Here is a 13,913-nt window from a genome sequence, read left to right on the forward strand (position 1 = left end):
TTAATGTCCTGCAGTGGCCATCACAAAGCCCTGATCTAAAATCCTTTTGAAAATTTATGGGCAGAGCTGAAAAGGCATGTGCGAGCAAGGCGGCCAACAAACTTCTGTCAGGAGGAATAGGCCACAACTCCTGCCTACTATTGTGAGAAGCTTGTGGAAGGATATCCAAAACGTTTGACCCAAGTCATACAGTTTAAAGGCAATGGTACAAAATACTAATGAAATGTATGTAAACTTCTGACTTTGACAAAAGTAATGAAAAATAGTCTAAATAAATCCATCTCTCTCCATCTCTGGCATTTAGCAAATATAAATAATTTTGGTGATCTAACGGACCTAAACCAGGAAAAGTGATTGTGTGATTTCATGTCAGACAGTGAGGGAAAAAAAAGCATGTGTGTCTTTTTATATAGTGCATGTAAACTTCTGGTTTCAACTGTATATGCTGCATAAGAAACAAAACGCTGCTTCACCATGTACTTTTTATGTGTGTTTATATGACGTAAGTAATTCATTCATTTTCCTTCTACATGTCATTTATATGTACATGCCAAACAAAACACAATCTCGCCCCGAGTTGCTGAGCATAACGCTGCCATCAGTAATGGAAACATGGATTACGCGCATGCAGAATATCTGCAAAGTAAACGTGAAAAACTATTTACGAGCACATTGGTCTGCATGAGTGGTTCTAATTATTGACGAGTTAGAGCTCAACATTAACAAGTCAGAGACTAACCACCATGTACAGGATTTTTCTTTTATCCGCAGTTTGTTTTAATGAATGAAAACATCCCACAAACAAGAAACTGCTGTAACTGGAATTCATGTTACACTAGTGCTAAACTACTGTACATTCTGTACTATTATATGAAATTATAGTGACTATAGTAACGTTATACAATAATGTATTATTATTAAGCAGTTGGGCTGCTCCATTATGGCAAAAATCCTAATCATGTTTTTTTGGGTCCTAATCGAGATCATGATTATTTAACATGACTAATGATCACCTCAGGACAACTTCTAAGCTTCATTTCTAAAAATGATTATATATTATGCCAAAATCCCAAATAGCTCATGAAAGGTGACCGGTGAACCACTCACGCTGACTACAACTCGTTACGTTATACAACGCTGAAATTCGCTGTGTGTGATACCTTAGAGTGGATATTTTACAAGCACAGACCAGGTACAGGAACACTTAACACACCTGGTTTAGTAGAAGTATAAATAATATGTCATTTGTTAGTGCTGTAAAAATGCTGTAGGCTTCAGATAATAATGGTGAATAGCAAGTTGTAGCAGTTATAACCCCGTCATGTTGGCTCGAGCTGAACTAAACATGCACCAGCCTGGATGAGAGGGAGTTTGGGCTTTAAAGGAGGAGCCGCTGTGAAAGAAAGGGTGCGCTGGATTTCTAACACAAGACAAAACGAGTGTCATTGCAGAACAGCATGCAGCACAATAATCGTTGGATCTCCATTAACTTGTTTTTGTAATAGTTTGACACGAATATTGAAATCGCGCTTAAAACAATTAATTGCACAGTCCTATTAAACAATATACTATTTAATGAACATCATACTTTTATTAAATGTTGTAATATTATACTAAAACACTGATTTATACTAGTTCCTCCTCCAGGATGTGGATGGAGCCTCTGCAGTGGGCAGATGTAGTTTTAGAGTCAGGATGCCATTGTGCCAATATGTGCTCCTTCTAGCTGCCTCCTCCTCCTGAGAACAACACTCTCCTTGTTCTGTTTTACATCTGTTTCACTAAAGCTATTGTTATAAATATTGTGCAGTAGTCTTGTTCACGCTAAGTATGATGCGGGTGGTGCTGGTGTGTCCTGTTTCATGTCCCTGGTTCAAAAAGTCCAACATGCCACACTGCACCAATCACAGTAGCTCTTTCTCTGATTAATGATCAGTGTTTTAAAAAGCTCTGCCCTTGTTAGAAAGGGTCTTCACCTCCAAAGTATTCTACTGGTTTTCACATCATTATTGCACACAAGGAGACAAGAGCACGTGCACACACACAATACAAATATCAATGTAATAAACTCCCAAGGATTTGTTGGCATTGATAAACCAGCTCTTTAGAAGGGACCGATAGTACAGGTGCATCTAAAACATTGGAATATCACAGAAAAGACAGAGACAGAGATTAAAAGCTCAAGCCTTTGCAGATGTTCTGAGTTAATTAGCTAATCAGAGCTCTTCTCAGCTCGACGTTTCTGTATTATTATCTTAAAATTCTAATACATTTTAAAATACTGGAGTTTGGATTTCCGTAAGCCGTATTCATCAAGACTCAAACTGAAAAAAGGACTGAAAAATGTTTCTCTTGTGTAATGAATCTACGTTTTCACATTTCCTTTCTGAAGAAATTGACAGAAAAACTTTTGCATGATATTTAAATTTGAGATGCACCTGAATATCAGTCAAACATATTTAGCATTTCCTACTCAGTCAGGTGTATAAGGGAGTTAGTTCTCAGATTAGATTAAATAGATGTAAAATGGTTCATGTTCCTCACACCTGAAGAACCTGCAGGTGAAGAGAGTTGTTGACAGTAAAGCCATTTCAGCATGCAGTGGTTTATTTGGATCTTCATCTGACTGCAAATACTGGCTGTGTAACAGAAAGCTCTGTTCCCCACGAATATATATATATATATATATATAAATATATGGAGATATTAATAGCACAGGCATATTCTCATTTCCTATTGGAGCGTTACACTTTCTGTTTGGGAAAACTTTGAACAGGATACAGATGCTCCTTTAGCTCTAGTCGAACTTCAGTCGTGGCTGTTGTGTCAAGACATTCAAGCTACACAGAGCCAAGCGGCATGTTTTTTTATAAAGATTTCCAGACTATTAATGACAAAACTATGGAAAAGATTCTGATACTGCGGGCCTCCCCTCAGATAAGGCTAAGAAAAAGGCATCTCCTCACAGACCTTAGTTAGAGCGCTTAGTTTTCATAAATTCCAGAACAGTTGAGTCAATATAGCCTAAAAATGCTGTTTAACATTACTTCAGACTACCAAACCCTCAGGCATTTATTAATTTGTGACTGATAGTGGGAAAAACTCTCTCACTGAACTCTATCTTTAACCAAATCACACAAATGTGATCTGTAACACAGTGGGAGAGGTCCACCTCCCAATTTGACAACCTCTGCTATAGACCAACTCAAAAACAATTAAGCTGTAATCAAATGTGCTACATATGATCTAAGAGCAGGCAGCAAAAGATCTGCAAGAAAACCAAATTCTCATTTTAATTTTTAACACCTCCAAAACGTTTTTTTAACAACAGATCTTGCAGTTAAAGCTGCATCAATCTACATGTTCTATTAACAGTGAGCAACAAAAATGGCCCTAAGCACATTTTAATAACGTTCAGCTTGTTGCTTTGGGCCTCTGGACCAGCCAAACTAAAACAGTACCCATCTGCATAAGGCCGAGGGGGGCTGCTCCCTTCAGTTATTAGTTACTTCACTCACATAAAGGATCGGTCTGGTGTTATTCCATATTCAAACCACACAACAACAACACGTTAAGTTAGTCCAACTCTCTGTACTTTCTGATTCCCTGCAGAGTTTGTGGCTCCACTGGTTCCTGTCGAAGACATACATCTATAAAAACTAAAAATCCTCACATTAATGACACCTGAATTTTTAAACAGTACCTCTACTCTGCAGATCTAAGGCGAGTGAGCCAAATCAAACTGCAGACTGCACATTTTCCATCACTGCACACAAGTAAGGAGACGTTCAAAGTCACTTACAGAGCTGCTGCTGCTGCATCTGCTCCCTCTGCACCCAAACAAGTCTCACGGTCATGTAAGGGGCTGCAGGCTCGTATCTGGAGGATGAAGAGGAGGATGGGTAGGACCAGCCGCCAGACTCCTCCTCCCACCACGTGCTGAGGAGAGGAAGATGAACTCGAATCCTTGTTTGTGACATGAGACACATTTCAGAGGAATCGAAAAAGCAAAGCAGCTGTTTCTGGTTGTCTTGATGCTTTAGACCAGAGCCCCTGAGGGGTTTTATCTTTTCATAAGAAAAAGCATTTAAGGACATTTAGGTTTAACTCAATTCTCTTCAGCTTCAGGTCTGGGTTGCACCGACTGAACGTAAATCCATCACTAGGTTTATGTTCTTCCTAACTTCATATTAACCACTTGTTCATTTCAAACTAGAGATTTACTAAATCAGGTTGCACGATTAAAACTAAGAGAAATACTTCTGAGTTCTGCTCCAGATGTAACAGGATGTTGTTTGCTTTTTATTCCATCCTTGGAAACAGAGCTGTTCTCAACACGCTCCCAGAAAGACTGATAACAGAAACACTGAATAAGAGATGGCCTTTAGTTACAGATGGAACAAAGGTTAGAAAGGAAAATACGCCTGTTCGCTTGAGAATTAAAGAATTAGATGAGTTAACTGCTGAACTTTCTTAAAGTGGAAATTTAACTTATTGTGGAAAGAAATACATTCCATTAACATACATTTACATTTCCTCATTTGGCAGATGCTTTTATCCAAAGCGACTTACATTTGAGGAACATACAAGCATCAACAGAGCATCAACTACAGATCTACAACTGACAAAACATACTAGTAAGAGCAGTAATAAATGCTAGTAAGAGCTCATAGCACATATCACATCAATGGGGTAGATACCTAGGGAAGGAAGTAAGAGTTAACAAAAAGTGCAATCAATACAAGATCATTGTAGGGGATAGAAGAAGAAGAGCACAGGACGTGCATGTTAGAGGTTAGGAGTTAGAGGTGTTATAAGAGGAAGTGTTCTCTGAAGAGATGAGTTTTCAAGAGCTTCTTGAAGTTAGAGAGGGACGGCCCTGCTCTGATGGCGTGTGGTAGCTCGTTCCACCATCGTGGTGTCACAGATGAGAACAGGGACTGGGATCGCTTTGTGTGAAGGGATGGCAGATCCAGGCGGCGTTCGTTGGAGGAGCGTAGCGGCCGAGAAGGAACGTAAGTTTGTATTATTGAGTTTAGGTAGATGGGTGCAGACCCAGTAGTCACTCAGTAAGCAGGCATTAGTGACTTAATTTTGATTCTGGAGGCCACGGGGAGCCAGTGGAGATCACTGAGTAATGGAGTGACATGAGTCCTTTTGGGCTGATCAAAAACCAGACGCGCTGCTGCGTTCTGAACCATTTGTAAGGGTTTCACCGCACAAGCTGGAAGACCTGCTAGGAGGGCATTGCAATAGTCGAGGCGAGAGATAACCATGGCCTGTACCAGAAGCTGGGTGGCGTGCTGAGTGAGGTAGGGCCTGATTTTCCTTATGTTGTATAGAGCAAAGCGGCATGACTGAGAGACCAGCAGCAACATGGTCTGAAAAGGACAGCTGGTCATCAATCATGACACCCAAGTTTCACAGCACCCTGGTAAAGCGCTTTGAATGGTCATAATAACACCAGCCAGATATCTGGCGTTCCAAATATCTGGAGTCGTCGGCCGACTCGACTTCCACATCCAGCCAATGACAGCAGGCAGCTACTTCTTCACTGCAAAACACTTTTTCCTCCCCTCCAGCTCTCTCTGTAGCTCAGATGATCCCTGCTACCTGCAGGTGTTAATCCATCCTTTCACAAGGATTCTTTGTCTATATTATAACAAACAGCTGTTTCATGTGTAGGTTCGCCTCATTTCCTGTTTTCTTGACAAAACGTGGTTTGGAGTCCAGCGTCGAGTGACAGAGCATCTATCAGCTCCTGTAGTGTGTGACCCTGTCACCCATCAGTCACGTAGTGCGAACGCCACAACGACTTCAAGACTCCCGTCACATGACAGCAAGTTGTGTGAACGGCACGGCCATCGGCCGACGCTGAGTGTCGTGAAGCTGCACGGATCAATATTTTATATCAATAACAGATCAGGTGACTCTGTGTGAAGTTGCTCATGCTGACAAACCTGCTGAAAATCCTTTGAGAGCGTTTTAGCCTCTTTTAGCTGATATCATAATCAATCATTTACAGAAACACGAAACAGGACAAAAGTAAAGCGACTTTTAGCTTCATGTTCTGAAGCATTCTGGGTTCATAACAGTCTGAATTCACAGCGTACACACCAGCGTTAATGACCCGAACCAAACCATGCCACAGTCTGTTTGAACCGAACCCCACATGTTGGGTGTGAAAGTTTTAAAGCTCTAACATCTCCACGGTTTGCTGCCTGAATTTAGCTTTGTCTCATTTTATCAGCTGATGGTGTTTCCCGTGGAAAATCCTCTTCTTCAAAGTTACTGGTACCTACAGCCAGAGTACACAGGAGGAGAACCAGGCAGAGACCACGCCCTCTGCAGGAGCCCCACCTTTTCCTCTGTGAGGCTGCAGACATGGCTCCTGCTGCAGGTAAAAGATTTAACTTTCTATTCTTCTGAGTTCAGTTTTATCAGAGTGTCTGGAATAATTAGAAATTATCCGGAAAAAAACACTTTTCAAGTTGTGTAGTGTAAACAGCACGGCCATCGGCCGACGCTGAAAGTCGTGTGTTCTCCCCGTGACGGCGTGGGTTCTCTCTGGGTGCTCTGGCTTCCTCCCACCGTCCAAACATGCCGGCTAGGTGAATTGGTGTCTCCAAAATTGTTGTCCTTAGGTGTGAATGAGAGTGTGAGAGGTTGTTTGTCTCTGTGTGGTCCTGTGATGGACTCGCCCGATGACAACTGGGATTGGCTCCAGCCCCCCCGACCCTGTACACAGGATAAGCGGTTGACGATGGATGGATTATTAATGAGACAAGTTTTTTGATATTTATTTTGGTTAAATTGATAAATTAATTGCATAATAAAATGTACACTTTAAAATTGTGTTTGTGTTGAGATTTGATCACGTGAATTATCAGCCACTCTAAATTGGCTGCCCTTTCTATCAAAGAACAGTAAAAAGAAGAATTTTCACACAAGTGAGTCACAAATCTACTTCTAAAGTATTTTGTGATCCTCATCCCTAATGAGTTGTGTTGATCAACTGTAGGGAAAGCTATTTTTGAGGCCAGTAACTGAAGCATGAGGTTTGACGAGTTAAATCAACCAGCACACGGCTTTATTTTTGGTCATAAATTGACCATTTAGCCTTTTGCAAGTAAACAGCTGCCTTTGGAGGACTGGAGAAACGCTGACACTCTCACAGTGACAACACTAACATGCTAATGAGCAGGTACGAAGTCTCCAGCGTTGTGTTATTTTACCGTGCTAACATTTGCTAACTATCACTACTCTGCCGGTCTCTGAGGCCGTGTTTGGTCCAGGCCCAGCTGCAGTGTTCACTCACTGAGAGCTGGAACCAATCCGCACAGTCTGCATGACGAGGTGGAGGCGTAACCACATTCGGCACTAATGGAAACTGTAAATGTCAATCAATATCTGCTACACGTCCTTTTCTAGCTTTGTGTTTATACAGAAACACGTACATATACCACAGACTGTAGGCCTACATAAATAGAACATACAGAGGCAAACAGCGCTGGATTTTCTGTCTCATGGAAACTTTCTGCTTAAAGCTGTCACGAATTAGGATGAAAGCAAAGCAGGAGAGAGCCAAAATGCAAGACACTGGAGAGTTGACTGAAAGAGCACAGGTTTTAATCCAAAAACACAAAAACTCAGGCTTACATGCAGTTTGGGTATAAAAAGTCCAAACAGCGGATCGGGCAACACAGAGACATGCAGAACGTTCATCACACAACAATGACCGGATAAAGACTGAACAGAAACGGCAAACATTTAACACCAGGAACTAACGAGCAGGCTGGAGCAACACAGGTGAGAGGGATCAGGACTAACGTGACTGACAGGCAGAGGGATTCTGGAGCCAGAACGCAGGTTACTGAAACACCAGACATAAATCTAACAAGAACCCAAAACACAGAACAGACCAAACTAACCATAACACAGACAGACCACAAACATGACAGGAAACAGACTGAAACACCAACAATAGAGATTACAGAACACAACAGACTGATTCTTGGCCTTTTGTAACCTGTTAGTCTCAAACAACAAAAACACAGAGGCCAAGTAGAACAGGACCAACAGGCAAACCGAATATTAAGCTTAATGACACAACAGACTGAAGCAAAATGATCAAAATCAGATTAAATAATGAAACTGGCAGAGAACATAAACCGACACCTGGCAGACAGACAGAACCCAAGCACAATGGTACGGAAACTACAGAGAACTAAACTAAGCAGAGCAGAATGTGACAAAAGTAACGGAATAAATGTAATTACGTTACTCCCCAACCCTGCCAGTACTTTATCAGCTGCTGTTACTTTGAAAATGATAAGACGTCCATTATAATAAACATTAAAATATGGCACGTCAGACTTTATAAAAGACTATATAATAAGGTTCAGCCGTTGATTTGTGGACAAGGGATGTTACGATACCAGACATTTAGTAGTTGGGAAAACATTTCGCAGTGCTTTGGAGTTGAGCTAAAACTGAAATGAAGTACAACTCACAGAAACAACAGTGTGATCCCTGAGAGGTTTAAAATCAGTGTTTCAGCCAATTAAGCAGTTTATTGTGTGTTTTGGCAGCTTTAAAGTAATCATTCCATTCTGTAATCTGTAGTTGTTACTATAGTTAAGACTGCTGGGATGCAGTTTGGTCCATTGTGAATAAAAAATACTTTCTTTTGGAGGGTTCGTCCTCTAGTCCCTCATTCTATCCAGCAGATGTTAAGTTTTCTTGATCTTTAAATTTTAATGATCTCATGACTTGTCCTCTAGTGCCACCATCAGGACAAACTTTACAATTCAGTTCCACTACTTAAGACTCAGGGAATACATCAGGATCATCATCAGGATGTTCATTCTGCCAAACACTTTCATACTGCGGTTGTAAAGAACATTGTGGCCTTAAGGGGGCGCTTGCAGCACTTTATACTGCATATACCACAGTACTATCATCAGTGGTGGAAAGTAAGTACATTTACTCAAGTACTATATAATTTTACTATCGTACTTTATGCTTTATTTTGGAGGCAAATTCACTAGATTCTTTGCATATAAGATTGGAGGTTTGGTTGAGGCGTGGCCTCAGTTAACTTTATTTTGTAGCATAAAGGGAACTACAAAGTGTAACATGACAAATTTACCTTGTACCTTTTCCTCAAAAGGAGAAACAGGACTCTGAACTTTAATAAGATCAACATGTTCAGAGAGTTTAAATGGACGTAGCATTAGGTTATCATTCGTCCACAGTCTTTTGAATATCTTCCTCCCCAACCAAAGAAAAAGACGACAACTAATGAATGTGACCTACCTGCCCTTCCTGGGCATCTTACGGCCCCTCCCATTGGCTCTCGGTGCTGCAGGTGCAGTTTTGCAGCAGTAGTGTTCGTGGTCAGTACTCTAGATCATGTGATCACAGCTTGAGTCCACAGGACACTTTTCCCCATCACCACAGAAACAGCTGTAACACAGTAAAACAAAACAGTGAGTCTCACAAATTTATAAACAATTATTTGTACTATAAAAAGTCAGCCATTATGACTATAAAGACAAGATGTTTTAGTACATTACTCTTGTTCCATGTGTCCCACGAGGCAGCGACTGATGAACCTCGTTTTCTCTGGGACGAAGGGGGACCATCTGCTAAAATGCTCATAATTTCAATGAAATAACTGAAAAAAACGTCAGCCTCAATACCTTAATGATTTAGAGAAGATCTGCAAAGAGGAGTGGGAAAACATCCCTCCTGAGATGTGTGCAAACCTGCTGGCCAACTACAAAAATTACAATAAGTACTAAGTCATGTTTTGCAGAGGGGTCAAATACTTATTTCACTCATTAAAATGCAAATCAATTTATAACATTTTGACATGCGTTTCTGAGACTTTTTTTGTTGTTATTCTGTCTCTCACTGTTCAAATAAACCTGCCATTAAAATTATAGACTGATCATTTCTTTCTCAGTGGGCAAAAAGAAAATCAGCAAGGGATCAAATAGTTTTTTCCCCCTCACCGTAATTTAGAAACTGTATCAAAAACATTGGTATCAGCCTGTAAACACCAAACTTACACATTTTAAATGGCAAACAATAAAAACTTCCTCCAAAATCAGATCCCACTTGTTCAGAAAGCACATTTGGTCGACTCTGACATAAATAAATTTAAACCGTTGATCAAAAACAAGCTGGGTTTGAAGTGTAAGTTAGCAAAACTGGCAAATGTAGCCAGCAGCGTTCTTTCACCAATCCTTATTTAAAAAACATCTGTTTAATTTTGTCTGTCTCGGCAGTGAAGCTACACACGTGGCAGAACATTTCTTTAAATGTGTATTTCTTCATTATGGCCCTTTCTATAAGTCGGCATACATCCAGTAGAAGTTCAATAAAATGTATTTTTCTCAGTTCTCCAGCCTCTTAACTAATGTGGATGGTACAAGTGAGAAACAAACAACTGATTATTGTTAAAAGTCTTTACACGCATGGAGGGAGGAGCTTGGCAATGGAGTAAGCTGTGTTCGACATGTGCTCCCGGTAAGCCTCTTTTTCAACCGAAAAGCGTAAAGTGTAATACTTTCCATGCAACAGTAAACTATTGCTAAACTTCGTCGGATAGTGGGACAAGTCCACGGTGGTGCCCTGATGGACACAAGGCTGAAGAAATTTAAGTATACTGGATCCTCCAAAACAAGGCCCAATACCTCCTCGGACCAGAGTACTGCCAAGAGCCCAACTAAAGCGACCCCGCCCTCACCTGCTTCGGGAGAGATGGACGTGGTGGGCTTGAAATCAGAAATCCTTCTTTCTTTGAAAGCGGACATCTCATCGGTGATAAAGTCAGAGCTAAAAAATGCCCTCGCTGATGACTTCGAAATGCTCAAGAACGAGCTGAAGGCGGTGAAAACAGAGATCATAAACAACACCGCGGCGCTGAAGTCCGAGATTGACCAGGTGAAAGTTAACATCAAAGAGGTTGAGGGGGGGCTATCGGCATGGTCAGATGAAGTGGCTACGTTACAAAAAACTGTGAGTGAGATGAAGGCAGAAATGGCAGAACTTAAAACGAAGTGTGAGGATATGGAAGGGCGGATGAGGAGATGTAACATAAGAATCATTGGAGTACCCGAGACTCCCGACACCAGCACTACAACCTCTGTATCAAAGCTGCTAACTGAGGTGCTGGGGTTGGATAAAGAGCCGTTGATCGACCGCTCGCACCGGAGCCTTGGACCAAAGAAGCCGGGCGGAAAACCTCGCGCCATCGTTGCTAAGCTTCATTATTACCAAGATTGCGTCCAGATACTGCGACGCGCCCACACTCGTGGTCCGCTCCGTTTCAACGGGGAACCAATTACTATCTTCCCGGACTACACGGCAACTGTGGCTAAAGCTCGGGCTGCATTCACAGAGGTGAGGAAGCTGCTCCGCGACCGACAGGGAGTCCGGTACGGGATTCTGTTTCCAGCGCGTTTTCGGGTCACGTACAGAGGGGAGGACAGGGACTTCACTGACCCGGACAAAGCTATGACCTATGTCAAGAACAATATTCTCACATCAACGGAGGCCGCAGAATGTACATGAGACTGATCATCTCAACTGAACACAATACTTCTGTCGACCTACGGGTATGGTGAGCGTGTGTATATCATTGTGCCAGTTGACATCAGGTACAAATTCATAGCACAATGTTTACATTTTCAATATACTATAACTGTTCCACTTTCTTATTGATCAGGATGACCAGCTTGAACTATGTGCATATAGGCTGACATACTATTTCATGTCTAGCCTACAGTTACTACTAAAGTATTGGTTTGCTGTTTTTGCTTGAAGGATATCCCGAGTTAAAATGAAAGTAACGCCGTTTCAGTTCCTGATTACTATCATTATGGTTTGACTGGGTCGGCAAGAATTGGCTATTTGTAAGAGCCCTTACACTTGATACAATGTGGAGGAAGTCAATGCTATATAGTCTTGATACTTGGCACAATCAATGTATTTTCTCCCGAGAATTATAACTTAAGTTTACTGTGCATCATATCTAGAATTGTATTACTTTACACTTTACTAATCCTTATTTTCTGTTGGAGGCTCGACGGGAGCCCGAGTGCTTGGCTTTATAATTCCCAACCACAAACACTTTTTCTCCGAGGGTTGTTGTAATCACCTTGTTCATATGGGTGATAGGGGGTGGGTAATTACTGGACCTATCTACGAACTGATACTACTCTGCCAGACTCACTTTATTTATATTTGTTTGTTTTTTGGGGTTTTTGTGTCTTTGGGTTTCATTCATGGTGCTCGCCTCTCTGTATACACAATATGGCCAATATAAATAATACTAGAGGTTATGACGGTTGCCCTGCTAACTTCATAAGTTGGAATGTTAAATCACTAAATCATCCAGTGAAATTTAAAAAAGTATTCTCGCACCTAAAGCAGCTCAGTGCAGATATTGCATTCTTACAAGAGACCCATATATGTTCTTGTGATAGCTCTCGCCTGGTCAGGGGATGGCCTGGCCAGGTGTATCAATCCAATTTCTGCTCAAAGGCTAGGGGTGTCGCAATTATGATAAGCAAAAATGTACAGTTCACGCCATCTCACGTGCAAACTGACTCTACTGGGCGATATGTCGTTGTGGTAGGGAAATTGTACTCGCTCCCAGTTATTTTAGCCTGTGTTTATGCCCCGAACTGGGATGACTCTACATTCTTCACCAATTTTTTCTCTCACTTACCAGACTTATCATCACATCAACTTATACTTGGTGGTGACATTAACTGTGTACTCTCTCCTCTTTTAGATAGGAGCATTTCTAAGAGGGTATCCCTGACAAAGTCAGCATACTCTATCCAGCTCTTCCTGAAGACCTATGGCGTAGCGGATGTGTGGCGGTTTCGTAACCCCACCTCTAGGGCTTACTCATACTTTTCCCCGGTGCATAAGACGTATTCACGTATTGATTATTTTTTCCTGGATAAAAGAATTCTGCATCTCACGAAAGAATGTGATTACGGGGCTAGGGTCATCTCGGATCATGGTCCCTTAATCATGAAAATGTACATTCCTAATACACAATCTACACATCGTTCATGGCGGTTTAACCATCTGCTGCTGTCAGAAGTTGACTTCACTAAGTTCATATCGTCTGAAATTAAAATGTTTCTCGACATTAATCAAACCCCAGGGATGTCGCCATCTACTGTTTGGGAGTCGCTAAAGGCATATTTAAGGGGTCAAATTATTTCATACTGTGCAAATAAAAAAAGGGCCAGTGCTGAGCGTATTAGGAAATTAGCAGATGAGATATTAGAGTTGGATAGGCTGCATGGCCGCTCCCCATCAGTAGATGTAGTTAAGAAGCGCTTGTTGTTACAGACAGAGTTTGATCTCCTGTCCACCCGACATGCTGAATACCTTATTTCCAAATCAAGACAAGGTCATTATGAACATGGGGAAAAGTCTGGCCGTGCGCTTGCTCACCAGCTGCGCCAATGAACTGCTAATCAAACCATCCCTGAAATTAACGATGAATGTGGTTTAAAATGCACTGACAATGAGAAAATCAATTCTTGTTTCAAGAAATTCTACCAGCTATTATATACTTCAGATGGGCCCACCAACCCTGCTGTCCTAGATGACTTTTTTAAATCCCTGACAATGCCTTCCGTAGGGGTAGAACTCTCGGCTGAACTGGAAAGGGATTTCTCAGTTAAGGAGATAGTGTCAGCAATTGATGCCATGCAAAGTGGCAAATCCCCAGGGCCAGATGGCTTCTCAACCGAATTTTTCAAAAAGTTTTCTGACCAGTTATCTACTTTATTATTGTTAGTATTTGAAGAATCTCTCGTCACCAATTCTTTGCCCCCAACCATGCGTCAAGCAGTCGTCTCTTTATTACTTAAAAG

General features: G+C 41.4%; 1 pseudogene; it reads right to left on the reverse strand.

Moving 5' to 3' along the window:
- LOC119898162 overlaps positions 1–3,936 on the reverse strand; it is a 47,278-nt pseudogene extending 43,342 nt beyond the window's left edge.
- Between the last annotated feature and the right edge of the window lie 9,977 nt (positions 3,937–13,913).

Source organism: Micropterus salmoides, unplaced genomic scaffold (genome assembly GCF_014851395.1).
Source record: "Micropterus salmoides isolate LMB-PRFRI ecotype aquatic unplaced genomic scaffold, ASM1485139v1 Ms_hic_scaffold_11, whole genome shotgun sequence".
In the NCBI taxonomy this organism is placed as follows: Eukaryota; Metazoa; Chordata; class Actinopteri; order Centrarchiformes; family Centrarchidae; genus Micropterus; species Micropterus salmoides.